Consider the following 23,981-nt stretch of genomic DNA (forward strand, 5'->3'; position numbering starts at 1 on the left):
ATCTTACTCTAATAATTTTCTTAAATATAACTATACAGCTGAAGTTAAGCAAAGAGTTTTCAAATGCCTTCAATTTTAAAGTTTATAGGAATGCACTGATTTTTAGGAATAATTGTTTGTTTGTTTTTTTTCGTGATTATTAAGTGCTCTTGCAAAATGAAATCACTCTACCTTTCATGCAATTCTATCAATAGCAGCTGTGATTATCAGTCTTCTTTCAACAGTAGTAGAATTAATTCAGACTAAACAATTGATTAAATAAAATTAGACTTTTTTCATGGATTGTAAGGGAGTAAGAATTGCTTTTCACCAATATATTTTGATGAACATGTATTTACTATTTTGAACAAAGAAAAGAGTAGATAATTGCAAGGTTATCTACCTTTCTTTTTATCATTTACTGTTTATTCCTAGAAGTATTTTTTAAAAATGCACTGGATATGTTCTGGATCTTAGTTAGTAAATATTCCTTTTGTTAAAAGAAGAACAGAAAACCAAGAAAAATCTGTGTGATAAAACCATGATGAATTATTTCTTTTGAACTTAAATAAGACTTACCTGGTTCCTTGATTTATTCCTAGGGTTGTTCCAGTGTTCTGGTCACCTGTTATATACTGTTTTGGAAATAAAGCAGATTATTTATTCTTAGATAATTATTAGCATTTTTTGACCAGTCCTAATTCCAGTTTGGAAATTACGTCTGGTTTTGTGGCTAGATGGATTATTTCTTGATCTTTGAATAATTTCTGAACCTTGGCTAAGAATGAACACCTCCAGGCAGCAACATGCAACAATCATTTAATTGACTTTGATACTTACTATCATTTTAGTTTAATAAATGTATGAAGATGTCCATTAGGACATCCCTAATGGTTTAAATAGGAAGATAATGCAAAGTTAAAGCTGACATCAGTCACACAGGCCTGGAAAATGGTAAATGAAAGACTTTAAATTCTGTATGGATATTTTAAAACCAGAATTATTTACTCACTTGTTCAGAAATTGTCCTTTTTTACTTTCTAAGATCATCAGTAATCATTTTTCATTTACCTTTGGTCAATTCTCTGGGCTAGGAAGGATAGTGCATCTGAAATTCAAACACGTTTTAGTGCAAATAGCTGTCATCAACATGACACTCTGGGAATGTGACATTGTGTGATTTTCATAACAGAATAGTTGTCCACTTGTAGAGCAGAAACCATCACACGTGACTGAATGCATACTGCATCTGACAGCAAATACCCAAAGCCCACAAGCCATCTCTGAAAAACACTTATCTAATGTTTTGCCCATGAATAATGGATACAATCAAAGTCAATCAAGCCTGGTTTAAGTGGACTGCATATGATTTTCTAACCAAAGGAAAGGAAGTAAGTTGATAAAAAAATATAATCACCACTGAAGAACTCAACTATTTGTGATTCCTCCTCTTAGGAACTAGAGATGGAAAACTGTCAAACATGTCTTCTACTCTCTTGGCTCTCTTTATTGCTTTTTTATCAGGGCTCCCTGTCTGCTTAAGCAAAGTGAATTTCTTTGAGGGAATGGAATCGATCCAGTGATTAGAGAAAATAGTAAACATGTAGTTAATTACATGTAGTTCAGTAATTTTATTTCTGCTACAGCTATCCTTGAATACCTTGATTCTAAATCTTATATGAAGAACTTCTATGTTCCTACTTAATTTTTAGCTGTCTGCCCTAAGAGTTTCAATACTTTCTATTTTAAACTCTTGCTAACTTCCCACTATTTATAGTCAAGCTTGTAATGTACACCTGTCATTAATTTCATTATAAACAGAACTAAATTAAAAGGTAATCTCCATCAGAACATTTTCCAAATTTCTGTGAAATTTGCATAGGAAAATGGGAAATCTAAATATAATTTAATTGTCTGGCAATTTTATTTATTGAATTCATCTGAAATATGTGAATTTTGAAATTTAGAATTCTGAAATTCCCACAGTAAAACTTTCAGAAATTTTAGCTTTCTTATAAGCCAGATGTCATAATTCATTGTTTATATTTCATAATTACAGAGAATGTATGTGGTAAACCTGCCTATGCTTCAGATATAGAGTTGTAAACAAGTGATTGTGTGTGTTACTATTAGAGAACACTAGGACAATCTAATTGCATTGTAAGCTGGTGGATTGCTTGTGATTGGGTTTTTGTTCAGATAAAGATGCTTAGGTAACTATAAACAACAAGAGAAATTCCAGAACTATTATGGGTTATTCACTATTCATGTTAAAGCAATTTTGTTAAAGCAAAAATGCATTCACCAGTGTTTGTTATTACACTCATCCTAGAAACCTGAAGGATTTATTTCTGAAAATCTTGCTTATGAACTCATTATGATTGAAAAAGAAAAAGAAGTCAACTTCTGTCAATACAACCAAAAATGAAATGTAAGCATTGTAATATGTTTATGATCCCTTCACAAGTCATTCTTACAAATCTGTTCTTGGTAGTTCTTACAAGACAGGTAAGTTCTTTAACTTTTATCAGATGTATTATTGTACAGATTTAGATATAATTACTTGGGTGATAAAAATTGCTGAGATTTACTGAATTGAATATTTTAAAAGTTAATAAATAAGAAAGTCATACTGAAATCATATGTTTCATCAGTTGACTGTAACTGAACTGATTACACTAATTAATCTGCCCCTTTTAGTTTGAAATTCTATTGATTCAATTTTGTTTAAATATTGGGATACCTGCTATTCAGAAGATAGCATGGAGAAAATTACATGCTTGCTTGGTAAAGAAAAAAATATAAATTAATAACTTGTCTAACAAACTATTTGGTGTGCATGAAAAATATCCTGTACCCTTGCTTCCTCCTGAATCATCTTGCATATTCAGACTTAGTTGCCTACTGGTAGTATAAAGGAGGATCTTAACCATGCAATTCATTTTCATTGTGACTGAGCTGTTTAAAATATTCTATAGGTCGTGACTCCCATATATTGAAGTCCTTTATGATAGAAGGAAGCACAAAAGCTGTGTTAGATTTTGAAAGATTAACTCTCCAGCTTTATCCAGTGATGATAAAGTGTTGAAAACACTGTATCCAGGTAATAATATTACACATGTAACGTATGATGTATATTAAGTTTGAAAAAGTATATGCAACTTCTACATGAAGAGCTATGTGTGTGCAATTTGAAGGGGGTGTGGAGCTGATTTGAGAAGATCACTTGAGAGGAAGTGGAGACATTATTCAGAACAGGTAAATATGCTCTTGCTATATTCAGGTACTGGAGATGTAAATGTTTATTGCAATGTGATTCTGAATTCTCTGGGGGAATGTTTACTTGTTTTTCAGACATAATTTCCACACTCTCCTTCTTTTTACTTTCCCCCTCATAGGATAAGCTTTTTTCTTTAAAATATAGTATGAAACAATTTATACTGTAGTCCCAAAGACAATTCACTGTTGTAGCAGCATATACCTTCCACCATAAGTTGAATGTGCAGAATCCTCCCAGTATAATTTAATGAGTCCCTGTGCCTTTGGGTCCCATGGAGTTTTCCTCTGCCAGTTGCTGATTGAAGCTATTCTGGCTGAATGAGAAAACAAAAACAAAAACAAAAAACCCCAACTAATTATAATAATATAATAATTTTGTCTTTTAGGTTTTACAAAAACTGTCTGGAATGCTTTCCTGGTTGTTAATGATCCTTAATAGAGCAGATGGAATTCTCCAGTCTGAGCAGAAGCTACAAAAGAGTCTCTGAGGTTTATGATGTGTTATTGTTTTATATCCGGAAGAGTAAGCCAAAATAAATCTAAAAAAAGGAGAATGTTGAGAGGCTTTGATTGTGTTGTTGAGCTATTCCCTATATAACATGTGTTGTGTTGCTAATTTGCTGACTTGGAAACATAAGCAAGGAATTATACAGGGAGTTTTAAATTTTAAACACTGCAATATTAAAGAGGTGGCATGATGGGACACAAAACTTAAAAAAAGAAAAATAGAAAATCTCAATCTAAAATGTAGCTTTAATGCACTCCAAGGGCTAATACCCCAAATCACTCCAAAAGCCAGTTGCCTTTGTAAATAGATGAAATTCCTTTATATTAAAGAAAATAAAATAGTAAAACTAATCTTGACAAATTCTGACTCTTCCAAAAATTTTGACCTCTAAATATTTGTAGGCCATAATCTGTCACTGAATATAGACCCAGATTCTTAGTCTGTGTCTGCCTTGTTAGATACCTAGATGCTTAGATGTCATCCATAATATAACCTCTATGAAGCTGTTCTGTTTTCAAAGACCCATGAAGCTAACTTCTCTATACAGCTCCTTTTCCCTGTCCAGTCCCACAAACTACACAAAGTTTCTGTGGGGCATAAAAGAAGTCTTGTTGAAGAACTGTCTTTCAGATCGTGAAGAGAGGTCAAAAAATTGGGATTTCTGCTCCATCTGGACAGACTCTGTAGGCAATCTTACCCCCCCCCCCACACACACACAAAACTTGGACTCGATTATGGTATCTTTCATGTAATATTTGAGATGCTGATAGTCAAATCTCTGCTATATAAACCTGACCTAGGGCTCTCATATTCTGCCAAACTTGTCTCCTGGTCATGAGGATATTGGCTATTGGTGCATTGTAGCCAACACTCCCCTTTCAGCCATCTTCAAACATATCAGCACTTTTAGATCTATTGAAACAAACAGAGACCTTAAGACTATTCTTTTTTCAGTGTTTGACCATGCTCAGAGTAAAAAGAACTTTTCTTCTGCTCAGAGAGAACAAGCATTTTCACAAATGTGTTTTCATTTGTTCCTGTTGCTTCTTGTCCTGCCAGTAGGTACCAATGAGAAGAGTGATTTCCTTTTCTTTTCTGATATCCTTCCCTCCCATCAGGTAGTTTTACAAATTGGTAAGATCCCTGACCATTTCTGGTATGAAGCTGGATATTCCCAGCTCCCTCAGCCTTTGCTCATGGGAGAGATGCTCCAGTCCCTTCATTAGCTTGGTGGCCTTTTGCTGGGCTTGCCCTAATATGTGCTAGGGACACCCCAGATACAACCATAGCAGGGCTGAGGGGACTGATCCCCTCCCCTGACCTGATGGCAATGCTCTGTGTAATGCAGCCCAGAAAGCTGTTGGCCTTTGTTGTAGCTTATGGCCAGTTGCCCACCAGGATCCCAAGGTCTTCCATTCATCTGCTTTCCTAGTGGTCAAGGCCCAGCATGCATAGCCACATAGGCTTATCTCTCCCCAGGTGCAGGACTTCTCATTTATCCTTGTTGAATGTCATGAGAGCTGCATCTTCCCAGTTCTCCAGACTATCCATGTCACTTTGAAAAGCAGCACAACCAACTGGTGCTTCTCCTACTTTTGTGTCATCTGCAAACTTGCCAAGGGTGTATATTGTGTTCCCTAGCACAGGTCATTAATGAAGATACTGAACTATTCTGGATCCAGTACTGACACCTTGGTACACTCTTTGTGGTTTGCCCCCAGCTACACTTTATACCAGTGATCACAACCCTCTAGACCTGTTTTTTCAGCAAATTTTCAATGTACTTCACCACCCCCCTATGTAAACCACACTTTATTTATGGTGATTGTTAAGGTAGACAGTGGCAAATGACTGGAGGCAGTGTCAAAACCTTCACCAAACTCAAGGTAAACAACAACCAATTCTCTGCCCTCATCCACCAATCTATTCACCTCATAACAGAAGGCTTTCAGGTTGGCCAGGTATGATTTTGCCTTCACACTTTTTCCAAGCTCTGCATATCAATGATGTAGATTTATGAGGATTTTTAAAGTATGTCTTTTCACAAGGAAATGACGTATCTCTGAATCTGAATGTTTGCAGTGGTTTCCATCGGGATGGAGACTATAAAGTTCCAAAATAACATCTTCTCTTGTCCCTTTCAGAGGCAGGACCCTGCAGCATGGAAAACTTCAGTCTGACCTTTTTTGTGTTCTTATAAATTTAGAAAAACACTGAGTGTTTTCCTTGGACTATTTTTTAGACCAGTTTTGTTTAGTTAGAAATTATGAAAGAAAATGCTTTTATATTAGGAACAAATCTTTACATGTTTCACTGAATCTGAATCCCTGCATCTTATTCTTGAATAATGTACTTTTTCAACAAGTCAACCATTAAAAATTTTCGAATAATGAATTAAAATATATTCAAGGCAGAAAACTTGCTTTGTTTTCAAATGTGTGGCTGTTAACAGATGATATCCTTAGCCAGAGTAATCAAGTCTTATAATAAAGATGTTAATGATCCCTTAACTATAGCAGAACAAATTGAAGAGTCAACTGTTATTGAAGACAAAGTTAAAATACCATACCTGAGTAAGCTTTATGGCACTTGAATACCTCTCTGATTAAGAATCTTAAGTCATAAACACTTTCAAAACAAATGATTTTGAAAATATTTGCTGTATGCAAAAAAGTTTGTCTTTAAAATTTGTTTTGTGTGAGTGTTCTGAAATAATATCATGAACGTTAGAGGGCTTTGTAAATCTGGCTCCAAGGTGAGAGATACAAAACTTCAGTTATCTGGAGTAGTCTTTAGTCTTCCAATTGTGATCTTGCCATGAAGATGTGAATCCTGTTCTTTTAAAATCTGAAAAGGAAGACAGAGCTTGGAAAATCTAGGTGTACCTGTTCCTGCTATATAAGCTTTGACCTGCAAGACCTATCAGTGTGAATATGTGTTGCTTCCTGTAGAAAGGAAAAGAAGAAAAAGTAGTTTTTATTAATGCTGTTGTAGGAGTATGACTGAAAAAAAAATCTGATGAAACCTAGGAGTTATATTTACATCCCCAGAAGTTATAATGGTACGGGAATTTTAGGGTAAAATACAGTCCCTATTCCCTGTCTGGAATGCAGCTGGCATGCTTGAAACCTATTCCACAGTGATTCCCCATACACCCACACCTGCTAAGGGGCTGGAACAGAGGGTGGAGCAGAGTGGAGACACCGTGGCCAGGCTGTTGAAATCCTTGAAGGGAAAGGAACTTGAGGGTACTCTGAAGCTGATAAACCACATAACTCCTGTCAGCCAGGGCAGATAGCAGAGGAGATGTCCTGCTGCTGAGCCAGCAGCTGTGGTGAAATCTCTCTCCTCAGATGAGCTTGGTTCACTGTACCCTCATTGTAATATTAACACACACCTCCACCCCAAAGCTATTCATCTCCATGGTACAACCACCCCTCACTGGGCATATGCTCAAAATTCTTTTGGAATGTGTCTGTAAAAGCAAAGTGAGAAAATTTTACACCAATCAGTAACAAAAACATGTATGACTAGAGTCACTCAAGTTCCACCTAAACATAGAGAAATAGCATAAAATCAAGTTGAGAATGGGGGGGAAGTTAGGGAAGACTCCATTTTAACTGCTGGGTTCAGCTGATGCACTGAACCTGTCTTCTCCCCTGTAGGGATGCCTGTTGGGCAAGAACCACACACTGTGCACACTGAACATATTACTGGGGACTAGAGCTTCTCTGTGTATTGTTTGTATGCATTTTTTCAGTCAGATACTATCACCAGCAATCCTTGAACTTTAAGCTGTCACAATTTTATATTAATAAAGAGTGATATTCCATAAACTGTTGGCATGAGACCTTCAGACGGGCTGGCAGTCCCCAGCAGGAGGGAACACACTGGAGTAAAGAGGAGCACCTGCTGAGGGGTGTCCCTTTTGCTGCTGGTGCATTTCCCTGAACAAACCAGTCCTGCCCTCCCATCTAGCAGGACTGCTCAGTGAAGGGTCCCCATTATGGGACACTGACAGACTGGTCAGGCATAAGGGTCTCAGCTTTCATGGAGTGCTGACAGACACACTAAACACTAAGGGTCTAGGAAATTTCCTCAGAATAAGGGTTGAAGAAAACTCCCCTTTTCACATGACAGCTGTTTAACCATTTTGAAAGAACAAGATGCTCATATGGCTCTTCTTCCTTCTGAGACTCCTCTCGTTTGGAACCTCTGCAGGATCAGCTGGAGCAGAAAACAGTTATTTCTGCAATCTCACACATTCTCTGTGTGATATCTCTAAATTCACACCAAAAGGGAATCACCTGGTGACTTACTTAGGTGTAGAAAACCTTCTCCAAAAAGTTCTGAGCTGGATTAAAGCAATGTCTACAATAATTTTTAAAACGTAATTCCATACAATGTTGAAGGAAACTCAAAGCCAGCACGAGTTAAAAAATTTTCATATAATATTTTGTGAATCCAGAAGCTTAAGTATCTGCAGAGAAATGTAGCTAGCCAAGGATGTTTCCCTTCTTCAACCAACTAAATAGTAAAATCAATATTATTCAAAATAGGATGAAAAATATTGAATTACATATTTTTTCTATTTCTCCTGAGCACAAAAATATTTAAAAGAAAATAATCTATTCAGAAAGGTGAGGTAAGAAGATAAAACTGGTAAACTGATATCCAGGAAGCATCATCTGGTTTTACATTCTCTGACATAAAGGGCTTTCAGAAAAATAAAATTAAAAAAAAAATCAGGTATTATAAATCAAAAAATGGAGAAGGAAAAGAAGATATACAGGAAGAAATGTGAAGCATTTTCCACTACTGTACAGTTTCTTTCTGAAATTATGCCATTTATAGCATAGAAAAGCAAAAGAAATATATTAAAAAAAATAAAAACTGGTTTACTTATAATACCTGGTAGCCTGAGGTCTGGGAATACATGTACACAATACTAGAAGTGAAAAACTAGAAGTGAATTCTAAAAATGTTTTACACATTTGTAGTTTGACAGGACTTTTGATGTTTAAAATAAAATTTGCTCTTCTTTCAAATAGCATGTATAGAAGTAAGTAAGACTGTAAAAAGTAAAGTCACTTCAGTAAACCTCTTTTGATGAAGAAAATAAACTTGCCAAGTGAGCCATACTCTTGAGGGGAACCAAGCAGACTCCTCTGGGTGATGCATTGGTGGTGTTGGGTAGGCACTGGAAGGTGAGGAGGAGATGGCAACCACTGCAGTTGCTGTGCAGAGCAGTGCAGGAGGTCCATAGGGTGACAGTGAAATGCAATCCAGTAGGAAAACAAGTTTTCTATTGAAACAGAGCAGGAATACTGCAAGAAATGTCTGTCTGATATTAGCCTGCAGCTAGAAGATGAATCTCTGGAGACTCATCTCTGTCAAACACTACCTCAAGGATAAGTTCTGTAAATTCCCCAAGGCAGGTTCTGCAGCTTGTTTTGTGCTCTGAGCACAATGGTTCCCTGATCACAGAACCAATTTTGATTTTAGTGTTTTTCAGTGGTTTATGGCAAATGACCCAGTTTTCACAGCGTCTCTGTACCATGTAAGCAAAATAGAAATATTTTCTTACTCTTCAGGTAACAGAAGGGTAAAGGAATAAAATAATCCAACACAATGAGAAAATATGTTTGTACACATAGATGTGTAGATATAATATATCAATAGATAGACTATAATCAATAAATATGCCCCAGCTCTAGAATAGTAAACATATAAGTGAATCTAGATTTTAAAGGTATTTTGTGATGTCTTATTTCAGATTTTAAGATATGTAATTTTTTTTTCCAATTTTAGAATGTAGAAGAACAGTGAACTTTGGAAAACATGTTGTTTCCATTTGTCAGATATAGTGGTATTGTATCTTAATAGGTTTTGCTTCATGATATATTTCAGAGCTGTCTGACAAAGAAAAAAGAGGGTAATATGAGAAACATTAATTTTTGTAGACATATGCTTACCTGCTCCCGTCACTTAAAATAAAAGTAGTCAAAAGCAACAGCATATATTTGCAAATTGGTCAGCGAATAATAATGCTTTATATCTCTCAATAAAAGGCTTTAGAGACTTTGAACTTCACAACAGCTCTGAAGCTGGTATTTTGATATTCTCTTTCCAGACAGATAAATGGTTCACAGGGGCTTTCAAACCCATCAGTTTTAGGGTCGCAGTTGAAAAATGCTGCAGTATTTTCTTGCTTACTTTTCTTCTTAATGAAAAACAGAGATGAGAAAAATTCTGATCTTTTACCATTCTCCTGCTTTGTACATCAATTATTCCCAGTCTAACAGTTGTCTCGCACTATATATATATATATTTATTTAAAGTTTGCAGTTTTAAAAATTTCATGTTCAGCTTAGGAATCTTGAACAGTTTAACTAAAACTTGTTCCAGAAATAATTTTCATTATTTCATTATTATTTAATTTTTACCCATTCTGAGAAAATTATATAATGCCTTTGAAGGAAAAATAGAATTGGAAATCTAACAAAATATATATACACCACACATATAATTAATGAAATTATTATGTGGATTTCTATATCTTCAACTTTTGTTGGAAAAAGAGAAAAATTTCTCAAAATTATACAGAAAGAAGAAAGAAGATACAAAAAGTTTTGCAATCAATAGAAACTATAATACTATAATATTAATGTAGTATACTAATGTATAATACTAATGTAAAGTAGATGATGAATAATCTATTTAAAGTTGTTGACAAAACCTGTGGTGTGAACAAACAGATATTAGGCTCTGGAACATGAGGACAGAATCATAGAATGGCTTGGGTTATAAAGGACCTTAAATAAACCCTATGTCCAGCCCCTGTGCCATGGGAACACTTCCCAGTAGACCAGGCTGCTCAGAGCTCTATCCAGACTGGTCTTGAACACTTCCAGGGATGGGACATCCACAGCTTGTCTGGGCAGCCTTTGCAGTGCCTCATCAATCTCAAAGTGAAGAGTTTCTTCCTAATATCTCATCTAGACCTGACCTCTGACCGTTTGAAGCCATTCCCCCTTGTCCTTGCCCTCATAAAAAGTCTTCTCAAGCTTATTTGTAGGCTCACTTTATAATAATGTAAAGGTTCTCTGAGAAGTTCGTGTAAGGGGTACATATTTTCTGCTTTTCAGTTTCCTTTGAACTGTATAGGATTCAGCAATACCTTTAGACATGTGGGTTCCTGCTGTCCTTCTTCTAGCTGGTACTGCTCTGAGACATCTAGATATTTATAAAGGAATTGAAAATACATCTTCTTCTTGAACTGCAGTAAATGTATCTTCAGTGCTCTGTTTTCGTACAAAACCACAACACATAGCAAAGCATCCTTAAACCAAAAAAAAACCAAAAACAAAAAAACCCCAAAAAACTAAAAAACACAAGTAAAAACACAAACAAAGCAGCAATAAACTCATTGAAAACAAAAAAAAAGAAAAAAAACCCCAAAAAATAGCTAAACAACCAACCAACCAATGAGACCTGAAAAGAAGAAAAATAATTAAAAATGCTAGTTTTCACTATAATTCTTCACTCTTTTTTGAATACTTCTGAAACAGACCTTTTATTTCTCTTTCCAGACTAAATATTATTGTTTTTGGTATTTCTCATTATTGCCCCTCTCTCTGGCTCTTACCAGAGCGGATAATTTATTTCCTACCTTTACCAGTTAAGAATCTCCAAGCAGAAAGAGGCATTATTAACAATCATCTTGGAACTACAAGCTCTGCTGTAAATACACACAGAAAATGCTATTCGTGGTGAGAAAGTAACAAATAGAAATTTTCACTTCACTGCTCCAGTTGCCATTCTCCAAGGGGAAACATACAGTGTCCATGCTTCATTGAACATGGATTCGATGTATTTCTATTACAAGGAACAAGAACTTCATTATTCCTACCACTACTACTAAAAATTGATGAGATAAAACACTAGGTTTCTGAAAAGATGCTTTCTAAAGTGAACCTGTAGGTCATTCCAAAATAAAAACCTGTTACTATTTCTGTCAGTGAGTGTCAGCAGACTGTTAAATATAATTGCCTTGCTTTTTTTTGTGATGACATTTATTATTTCCCACCTGATAAAACAGATTCTTTTCCTTTAGAGATTGATAGTCCTCCTTGAGTTTACATTGACGTGATGTTAAAAAAAAAGATAAATGTTTCAGTTTGTCTGAATAAGAAATGTGCTACATTTTTGATAGCACTATTAGTTCATTTCCTTGACAAAAATCTTTCATCTAAGAACTTTGAACTTGGTATATATGATTTTTTTCCCTGAAAATTACATCCACTCAGCATTTTGTTTTCTCTTAACAGAACAGCATTTTTCCTTACTCTCCTGTGATGGGTTTGATTTTACAATACAGCATTTCAAAGTTTCTTGTGTAACTCTCATTGAAAGTCAGTGGTATAATACATTTTTTTAACAAGACATTCTATAAAAGTGTAATGACCAGTTTGCTCATTACAGCCTCATTTACTGTCCTCTAAATTGGTAAATTTTATGCTCCAAAAGGTGTAGGGTAAAAAAAAAAAAAAAAAAAAAAAATTTTGTTCAGATCCTCTGTCTCTGCTACTGGACCAATGTTTGCTGATCTCTTGTAATGAAAATACTTTATGCCAAGAACATATATATTTCTCACACATATAATCAAGCGGTATGGAAGAGCAATTCTGCTAAGGATTCAGGTTGCTGGTCCAGTGCCTATCTTCTTTGTGACTTTGTACATGGTCCTCATCTTTAACTGTTCCTCTGTGCTGTTCAGATCAGAATCTCTGTCTGACAAGGGTTGTTTCTTGTTCTGTGTATATATGTAAATTGTCATTCCAATACAATGGAGCATTGAGGAGCTTTCGCATATCTACTCTACTGGAATACAATAATTAATTATTATTAAGCAGGAGTTAATGGTCCAAGAGATTTCTACAGGTCTTCCCTTGTAGCAAATATCTTCATAATAAATTAAATATTTTTGTCAAAAGCAAATGATACCTTACTATAACAGGGGTACTATTTTGAGAATCTTTGAGGTATAAAATCAGCAATACGGTTTCTACTCAAAACCAAAAATTATAGTTTTTAATATATAAGACTTGCTTATGGAGATTTCAGTATATAACTCACTTTCAAAGGCTTTTATTTAACCTCTGTTAAAGACAAAAGGAAAAGAGAGTTTTAGTCATTTTTCTGGAGTCAGATAACTATTAACTTTTCTTATATTGCATTTTTCATGTGATTTTTGTTTCCAATGATCTGAGATTATAAATTTTCACATTTCAATTTCCTCCTGGTGGTGGTAAGGAAAAACCCTAATCCTCTTCTGTGGTCAGCATCACCCACCAATGATGAACCTGGCGAAGGGAGATAAGCAGGAGAAGTCAGTGACAAGTGAGGACACCAGATTCCTGGGAGCAAAAGCAACCGTGGGAGAGGGGAATGCTGGGGAAAGGAGAAGTGGGGGTGGGAGGGTAGAGGCAGGGTCCTAAGGCTTTCAGAGGAAAGGAGGGTAGATATTCAGTGAGATCCCTGGAGTGGTCTCTCCAGCCTACCCACAACATGAGGTCATGCACAGATCTGATTTTGAGTTCATGAAATGGAAAGTTAGTGCTTGGTGTCTGGGTCAATTTTTTTTCAGTTGGTCATGACAACTCTACTGATGACAGTGGAATGATGCCAGATAACCTGTGTCCTACCTTTCTTTTGAATATCTCATGTTTCAAAAGTCTTTATTGCCGAGTGCCTTCCTTTCCACCTGATCACATTAGTGATCATGCCTATAAGATTCAGCCATAAGTCTGTCCCATGTTACTCTTCCATCTCTACCATCTCATATAAGGACAGTCCAAGGAGAGCGAGCAAGATGGGTACATGGAATAAACACATTATTAAATAGTTTTCTTCTACATTAGCTCTCATAGAATTTTTCATTTGTCATCTGCAAAAATGAAAGGTGTTAAAACACTTTAGGAAACTTTAAAACATTAATTCTCACAGCAATGCTAATAAAAAAATACTGAACTCTTTCCACTATGTTCCATTAAAGGCTTGTCAAGCGTTTTTTGAGTGTCCAATTTCTGTGATAAAATTCCAGAATGATAAATGAAAACTTTTTTTCTTCCAAAAGGAACAAGTAATCACAGTAATCAAGTAATGAAAGATTTCTGAAGTTCAAATTGCATTGTTATGGTCTGAATGAGAAAGGGTAGCACTCCAATAATTTGCAGTGCTCCCCATCCAATATATGGGAGAGGCATTTGCAGGATGAAAGTAGGATCAAGTCAGTTATATTTAAGCAGTATATTATTTGTACAAGAAGCACTCTCTGTCTTGTTTGGGAAAAATTCTATTGTATAAATATATAAGTTAGATATGTAATAGATCAGAGAAACTCAGTCTGCCACAGATACAAGTGGTGATGTCTCACACACAGTCCTGCCTCCTTTCTTAATTTTTAATGAAGAACTGAGAAAGTGCAGCGTCAGAGACTGTTGGTGATATCAAGCAGTACTGAAGGTACGTGCCATCATGCCACTGGAAAGTGATTGGAAGCTTTGATAGTCCACATCCCATAGAAGTCATGGGATTCTGTTATATTCTATTCTATTCTATTCTATTCTATTCTATTCTATTCTATTCTATTCTATTCTATTCTATTCTATTCTATTCTATTCATCACTACCATGGGATGAATTGTTTCAACAGCCCCTGTATCCCTGCTGAGATACATGGGCTATTATATCTTATAAGCCCCATTACAGTGTATTTCAACATATTTACTAACACTAGGAAGGCTGCCCAGGGCTAACTGGGCTGATTTATTTGTCATAACAACAGGTATTGTGTAGGTAAACATAAATGCAGATACTGAATGCAAATAGAAACATGGGCACAAAAAGAAATTAAATTACACACTCCCTCAGAGTGAAAGGTTGTTTGTAGTAGTCCTTTATATGTTGTTTATGAGCCTTAAAATATTTATTATTTCACATGTTGTGTTGACAAACCAGTCTGTCAGATGTGATTGGCTGGGTGAAAAAACTAATAATCTTTTCTTCCACTGCATACCTTTCCTCAAGCCAGAGTCAGTGACAGACATGTTTTATGAGAATGGGTTGCATTTTCCTTGTCAGTTATTTTTTACTCTTTCTTTTTATAAAGCAACTTATGATCCCCCCACCCTCTGGTTTTCATTTTTTATTCTTACTTTTAATGACTGAGTTGATCTTTTTACTGAAACAATTAGCATATGAATGATACATTTTTCATTCAAAGGAATTTTTAAAACTAGTGAGCAAGCCTGATTTTAGAGCTTCCTAACCTGAGATGTTCAGCAGAGTGAATGTTGCTTTGCTGTTGCTTCTGCGACAGATGAGTCGTTTGTCCTGCTCCTTCTTGGAGAGATGTGATAGCCTGGGCTCCTTCTGTCCTTTTAATTTTAATTTTAATTTTAATTTTAATGAGTTCTTAATTAAAAAAAGAAATCTGATGCCTCCTTTAGGATAACTTTAATATTTTCTTGTACTAATATCTGATTTTCTACTGTAAGCTAAAAAAAGGCAACAGAGAAGCCAGAAAGAAATAATGCTCAGCCAGGTTTTAGCTCTTTCCCCTAGTTATTCCAATTCTTATCTCAGCTTTCTGGGATTCATAAGGTTCTAATTTGAAAGTTAGGGCTACTTTTTAGGTTAAATATTGGAGTAAAAAACACATTTGATCACTTTTAAAATATATTATTATTAATTCAGAAGATCTAGTTTGCTGTGTAAAAAAGTTGTATTTTTTCTCCTTTTTTTAAAAAAGAATCTTCACTTTTACATTTCTATTTAAAATATAATTTAACCAGTAAAGACTGATAAAGGTAGGATTAAGCCACTGATAGATTTTAAGTGCATAATCCTGATGGCATGAATTTCTAGAATTATCAGACAGTTCAAAGGAGATTAATAAAAATTGCTCTCAATACAGAAATTTCTTTTTAAGGCATCATTTGTAATCTTTATAAAACTATCAAAGTAACCCAGAAGCTATGATTTTGGAAAGAGCTACACACAGACATCAAATCTTATGCTCATTAAAGCTGAAAACAGAGCAGTAATTGTTGGACACACTGGAAGGGTACATCTTGAGAATGCCAGAGGAAGGACGAAAGTTCTACTTAAATCAACAGTTTTCAATACATAGGCAAAGAATGAAGAAGAGGATGTCAATATTGTCTCTGTTTCTGAAGCTGCGTAAGTGTATGGGAAAGGGATCTGAAAGATCATTTTGGAGACAGCAAGAATTCTGTATTTGAGAAACTGAGGAGAAGGTGCAAGAGCTTTAGCTGCTCTAGAGACAAGGAGGTTAAAGTACTAAGAGGTTGGATTGGTATTGAACAGACAGAACTCCATGTTGGTTTCATCTTGGGGGAACCTGAACAGCTAGAGGGAAATCCAATGGCTAAGAAAAGCAAAAAAAAACCACAACAAACAAGCAAACAAAAATCAAATTCCTTGGTTTATTTTTTCCTTTTTCTAGTTTTCCTAAGTTTATTATCTTTCAGAATGTTCAGAAACATAACCTCTTCCTTCTAAATCAAAATACAGTTTAATTTTAAGTAGCATTTAAAATGAATCTGAGAAATCTAGACCTCTGTATGAAAAAAAAGCAAATCTAAATTAAGTGAACTGTGAAGGTAAATAAGTTTTAAAGTTCCAATTGGAAATTTAGAGCATCTCTATGGGCTGGTTGTACAAGTACTGATATTCAGGTGAATGAAATGGGCCCTCAGAAAATGCAGTGGGAAATATTAAAAATCTTCTCATAGTTAAGTCATTCTCATATTTAAAATTTACACTGTAATTGTCTGCTGTATTTTGCACAGGTGGAATTTAAGATATAATTATTTCAAAATAGGATTTAATTATAGTAAAAAGATATTGCATGTAATGTGGAAAATTACTCAGATTTAATAGGTTCCCACAAAACTGAATATCATCAAACCAAATTATTAGCAGGAAAGCCAATGGGAAACAACAGTGCAAAATTAAAATAACATTTTTTTTTCCTAATCTGTGCATAATTTCTCTTAATCAAATGAATTTTACTTAATCTAATGAATTCCATGGTAAAATTCATACTGCCTATTACTCAATTCTAGTTATTTTCCTGAAAATCTTTTATATCTACTGTTAGAATGAAATACTAGCAAAACCTTAAATTAAAATTCTTATACTGAGTTAGTATTCATCCACCTCCTTTGGTTAGTCATCCAGGGTGTACCTAATTTATTTCCTCAGCCACTAGAATGTGGTCTTTTTTCCTATTACTGAAATTCAGCTTGAGCCTTGAGTATTTCATGCCTTGCCTACTCACACTCTTGACTCCTGCAAACTGTTCTTGCATAAATATTCCAAAATGTTTTTTGGTTTTGGTTTTGGTTTTGGTTTTGGTTTTGGTTTTGGTTTTGGTTTTGGTTTTGGTTTTAAGATCGCCATGGTTTCTTAGAGATTGGTTAACTATATTACATTTATATTACTATATTACATCTGCCAATTTTGCCTGCAGTTGTAAACTCAGGTTTCTTCTTCCTACTGTAACTTCTTACTGGTATTAGCAGTAGTAATAGTAGATCTATAATTCTTTGTTAAGCAGGCAGATTATTTTTAATAAAAGCTTTTTATGGAACATTGTATAATTCACTTGTAGAGAATATTTATCTGCATCTTATCTGTAGTAATGGAAATGAAATGTCATATATTTTCCTTTACTCTTATCTATAAAAGTCACTTAAGAAACCTATTTATGATCTTTAAAATAAAACACTGGAATAGTTCCATCTTGTCTGAAATATTAGTTCCTTTAAGAGATTTATTTTATGTAATCTGGTCTGGATGATTTTAGTTGTTATAATGTAGGATTATTCCACTTTTGGTTCAAACACTGAAGAGAGACTATTTTTCTAATACGCCACGGAGCTTTTAATCATGTTTTATGGAAAGAGTAAAAATAGGGTCTTAGAGCTATATTGAGTTTATATTTATCACATCTGTTGCAAAGGTAAATTATTATATTCAGTGAATGTGGTCTGAAAAAAACTACTGAAACTTGTTGCTGTTGTAATTGCCTGTTATGATAACAAGTCCCTGATAAGCTGTACAAAAATAACACTTTGAATTATGTATTCAGTGCACTGCTTCCAGTTTTCTGATAGATCTAGCATAATTTTTGATGGACGTGTTGCATTGAGCTCAAAGACATATTTAATATCATGTTAATAAATGGCTACACTATGAAATTATTGATATGGTTCTCTTGAAGCAGAGAAAGAAGATGACTTTCTTTAAACTAGACATTTGATTGCACTGGAAATGTCTCTTTGGAACATCAGATGCTTTAGTTTCTGTAATAAATGTTGTCAACTTTATTTCCTTAAAATATGAGGAAGTAAAGTATTTGTGTCAGTTGCAACATTGAAAATTGCAATTCTGTAATAATTTGTACTATCTTTTTGTTTCCCAAACAGTTTCCGGAGAACTATATATAGCTTTTCAATTCAGATGAAGCTATTTCCATGGTAAAAGTCCTGGTAAAGCTATTTCCATGGTAAAAACACAGAAATTTGTTGCTAGGGGCCTTGTGAATGTACAGTTCAGCAATTAACTTTCTGTCCTAAGATCCCAAGGAAATTACTTTTACATATCAAGATGCAAATGCTATGTTTCAGTAGGAAAATCCAACTTCAGAATTATGTGACAGAGTAATAGTCCATATCTCTTCTGTCATGACAATTGGCTCACATCTTTAAAAGTTTTCTATTCTTGTTCACAGAGCAAATGATCCTTTCATTAAAAATAAATAAATTTGATTTCACTAAACTTGCTGCTGAACACAAATATAAACAGTTTAAAAATGTATGGTATTTTTGTTAACAGTATAATGGACTTCAGGCAGATGGTGAAAACAGTAAGAATTTGTCAAAATAAAAACAAAGTAAGAAATTAAATAAATGATGTTTACACATCAATGTGAAAATATGGGTTTCTTTTTGTGACGTAAAATAAGAAAACAATTAAATCTATGTGAAAATGTTTTGTCACAAGAATTATTAATACATCAGCAAAGATTTTCAGACATCTTGTAGTTCTAAGTGATTTTTTTCTCTTGAGTGCCAGCACTATGGCTTACCTGAAATGCTTTCCTCATTTTGAGCAAAGGATACAGAACTGACTCTAAAGAAAACAGTTATTTGGGCAATGGCTTCACAAGATGAGCATAATAAAAGAACCCCCCTGGAATTTGTCTGGGGTTTTTTTTGTTTATTTGTTTGTTTTTTCCTGAAACTAAACTATGAAGCTTACCAGAACAATATTTAAATTTTTATTTTATTTTATTTTATTTTATTTTATTTTATTTTATTTTATTTTATTTTATTTCAATTCCCCCCACCGCTCCCCCTAATTTTAAGTTAATCTTTTCTGCTCAGAGCTTTATCTGGTTCCTCCCCCCATCCCCTCATCTTGTCACTCCAGAGTAGCAGTGCAGTGTACCCATGTGCCCAAAGACAGGTGCTTTTTGCACTCCCAGTATACCAGACTTAGCAATATTAAGGACAATAGTGCTATGCATATTGCTGTTGTTGTAAGTTTGGGATTTTTTGCTGGAGACATGACAGATCTGTCTCAGTGATATAGCTTTAAGTGGAGCAACGAGCGTAAAATTGTTATGCTGAGTGAAAATATGGAACATGCAGCATTTCCTGAGACAACTATTATTATACTGTTTACTGGCTCCTGGGAGATGCAGCATCTCCATCCTTTCTGAAGATAGCTTAATGCAGAACATCTAAGACATTAACTAGGAAAGACTAGGAACAAATGACAAATGACCACACAATGAGAAATGTAAGACAGAGTATAAAAATTAAATCAGCTGTGAAAGAAAAACTTGTAAGGGAAATAAACAGAGAAAGAAAGGCACCACAAACATTGAGAAGTCAGATATATGTTAAAACTCATAGGTGTAGGGTATCCAGCTGAGAGTCAGCAATGTAATATACATTTATATCCTTGCTTTCCTTTCAAAGGGTTCCACTGAACAAGCATGTTCTCTTGACTGTACTCTGCGACTGACAGTGCTTCTTTCTTCTCTTCTGAAGCTTATTTTTCTTTCAGCACTTAAAAGCACTATTTTTAGCAAATTGAGGCAAGTAACTTATGCTTCCTTTAGCTGTTTTTTTGCTGAGGTACCTCGGGTTGGGAAAGATTCTACATCCCATCACCTTAGCGTTTTCCTGTCCTGAGCAGGAGAAAAAGGGGCAGCTTCTCAAATATCCCTTCAGCTATCACAAAAACCACCATCAGAGTTCTTGTGCAAGCATTTTCCAGTTGGTACCTGTGATCCATATAGCTCTTGTGCTTGGTGGAGCTTGTGATTTTTGATATTTTCAGCCTGACTTTGTTAGGGTATATAATGTATGAGCTGTAGAGAGAAATAATATGCTGCAGCAACTTGTAAAGAGCTAATATTTTATATCCATGGACTTTATTTACAGGGTAAATTCCTATTCCCTTCCACCAGTGAATAATGTTGAGGAACATTTTTTCCTCTAGATGGAACATTGCCAGGATCACCCCAGCAAAGTGAAGTGATCAGTAATTAACTAATCAATACACAATGACTGCACTGAGATTCTTTGTTTTAGACATTTTCAGACATAGATTACTTTCTTAATTTATGTCTTTCCATAAAATACCTATATCACATACATACATACATGTGTGTGTACACAGCCACATGTAGGTATAAACGTTGGTAATTTAGCATTTAAACCTTTTTTTTTAATATAATTTTAAATCTTAAGCTCAATTCATCTGCTGGTACCTATATATCTGTTTTATTTAGATGCATGCTGTCCCCAACAGCAATTGAAACAAGATATTTATTCTTCTATTTCTACAAATTCAAGCAAAACAGAAACTACCTAGAAAGCCAACCCAAAATCTGATTTGTGGTAAACTTCATAGTAGGATGTGGCTAAGATAGCTGGAAATTTAGATAGCCCAGGTCACTGTTGGCCCTCCTGAGTGCTGGCTCATAGTCAGCCTGCCATCAACCAGGACCCTGAGGTCCATTTCTGCAGGGCTGCTCTCCAGCTTCTTGTTCCCTAGTGTGAGGTTGTGTCAGAGGAGATTTAGGTTAGAGTTTTAGGTCAAAAAAAGGTTCTTCACCCAGAGTGTGGTTGGGCACTGCAGCAGGCTCCATAGGGAAATGGTCACAGCACCAAGTCTGACAGAGCTCAAGAAGCATTTGGACAGTGCTCTTGGGCACAGGGTGTGACTCTTGAGGATGGTGCTGTGCAGAGACAGGAGTTGGACTTGAAGATCCTTGTGGGTCCCTTCCAGCTCAGTTTCTTCTATGATTCTGTGATTCTATGAAGCTGTGTTGGAAATGAGAGTACTCAAAGATCTCAAGATACTCTCTGAGTAGATAAGGTTAAAAGTGAGTTTTGAACATGGTTCCCTAACCTGGTAGTTAAATGATGTGATATTTGGATCCCTGCGGTTCAAGAATGATCCAGTGTAAATTCTCTTGTTACTTTTTACTGCAGACTTTTATGTAATTGTAAGTATAAGACAAAATGTAGTTTTTAAAAGTAATCAAGATTTTAAAAATTGTTATTCTTTAACTTATTAAAGTCTCAATCTGATAAATGTTTTTTCTGATGCACCCAGCTAATTGCATAAGTTTCAGTAAACATGGTATTTCCTTTCTCAGCACTAGCATCCAACTCTCCAAGAGCAAGAAAGTCAAGGTCTTACAGTCAAATTATTTTAAAATATCAGTCTAACAAAAATGGCATCCTAAAAATAAAAAAAAAATTGTTGATCCATGGGTTTCTTACTTTGTATTCAAAATTTTTAAATTCTTGTATACTAGAAATCTTACTCTAAGACACAGTAATGAGATCTGGCATAGGTAGACAGCTACATTTGTTATGAGGGATAATTGGTTGTAATATGCACTCAGTGAAAACTGCAATTGGACAGACTAAAATGCATTTTGCATTCAACACAGTATTAGCAGTGAAAATTTTGAAATCTCTGAAATGGCACGTAGAGCCACAAGACACCACAAAAAACATTAAAAACCCCAAAAAACAAAAAACCTCAAAACCAACCAACAAACAAACAAAAAACTAAAAAAGCCCTTTGCAACACTCATTATAGAGAAAAAATCTTAAGGAGATTGACACAAATAGAAGAGTTACTATATTAAACCAGTACATAATACAACATCTATGTGATTTATGAGCGTAGCTCTTTTGAAAATATGATCAAGGAAAAAAGGTGGATTACACTCTGCAATAAATCTCATATACATTTTTTAGTCTGACAGAAAAGGTTCAAAATACAGTCAATACAGTCAAGATACTAACATTACTTTTGTTTTTTTTATAATGGACTAGAATAACAGGATGTCTCAAGGTCACTAACGGTTTACACTTCTGCTACTGCCAGTTCTGAGCTGCTTTCAGAGAAAGCTTGCCTGGCTCAGGCCCTATTCAGTCATGTCACTCAGGGTGAGATTCATCTGGCCAAATCTAGACATCTCTTTGTATGTGTGGCTAGTGATCTAAAACTCTTTATAATCAAAGGAGAGATTGACACCTCTAGGGTGCAATTGATCTCCTCCCAAAGCAGACGCCTAAAGTAGGTCATATGAATCATGCCCTAGAGTGTCTATTTCTTCCTATTAATTATCAGGGTAACATAGAGGGGGAAGGTCACAGGTAGGTATCTCTGCAGTAGATATCTAAAGATAGGTTAGATGAAAAGCACCCAAATGTCCACCCACAGGAACAAGGTGATTGTAGCAGATGACAATTTATCACTCTTTCCAGTGTGAGCAGGTTTTCAATAAAGCTTGTCCAGCCTTGACAATCATCCTGCAGAAGTCCTTTTCTGTAAGAAAGGGTGTGAAAAAACTTATTAGAAACACATGATAGTGTTTCTAACTATAAACATCAGCTTGGTGTAAGTGCTGTTATAATGAAAAAAGTAACACTATCATAGTACGGGCATCTTTGAATACCAACAACTAATTCCTCATTCATGAAAGACTCAGCCCTGTTGCTGGTTCATGACAGCTTTACAGGAAAGAACAACAGCTCTGTAGCTCACATTGTTCATTAAATTTTCTGAAACACCTGTGTTTTTATTGTTTGAATCAATAAAATTGATTGTATTTTAAAATTGTACTGTATTCACTTAAACCCAGAATGTAAGGCCTTTTGCCATATTCATTCCTTCTAAAAGCAGAAGAAATACAAAGACTTTTGGAAATAGAGAATTATTTAAAAGGTCAGTAATGGATTTTATTCCCAGAACTCTTAGTAAAATGAACCAAAGCACTGGTCAGTACAGTGGTGACAGCTGTAGATTGAAATTATAAGTATTTGCAGATGATGAGAGACTCTGCGTGTATTTGGCCACAACATGTGGCTGTGGTTCTGCCACCCATTTTTATATTTCTCTGATGAATGTGATTAAGGAACACAGGCAAGCTCATACAGAGATGTAAGGTGGAATGAATTCCTAGCTCCCACTCTGCTCCAGTTTTTTATTTGGTTCTAGAGGTTCACACTGCAGTTGTCTCCCTGTGAATATTTTCAGGGAGCAGTGTATTCTCCCCATGGTGTCCAGAAGTGCCCATCCCACCTCCCATCCCGGAGCAGGGCACCTGGGGCACCAGTGCAGGGCTGAATTGGGGTTCTGGGCTGCGGGCAGGGTAAGAGGACCCTGTTAAGGGGTGGATGGTACTGTCAGGGCAGGTGGTGCCCCCAGGGCCCTGCCATGTTACTGTTACTTTGGACTCACTTTTTTAAATTTACTGCACTTACTTTTTGATCTGAACTCAGTTTTATGTTTCTTGTAACTGATTAATCAGTTTAGCAGCATGCTAAATGGCTTTTGTCTATAATTATCTCAAATTAAATTTAATTGTCTTTGTTAAGGATAATGGAATTAATCTATCCTCTTACCCAGCTTTCAATTTCTCCACCCTTTTTACTTTTTCATTGGAGTTTGCACACACAATGGTTGCAGCCACTCAAATGAACTCAGTGTATTACTTATACTGAAGACAAACCCCTACATGTTTTACTACACAATTTTTAGCTTTCAATATTTACAAGGAAGAATCCTCTAATATTAATCTATCA

Source organism: Cinclus cinclus, chromosome 3 (genome assembly GCF_963662255.1).
Source record: "Cinclus cinclus chromosome 3, bCinCin1.1, whole genome shotgun sequence".
NCBI lineage: Eukaryota > Metazoa > Chordata > Aves > Passeriformes > Cinclidae > Cinclus > Cinclus cinclus.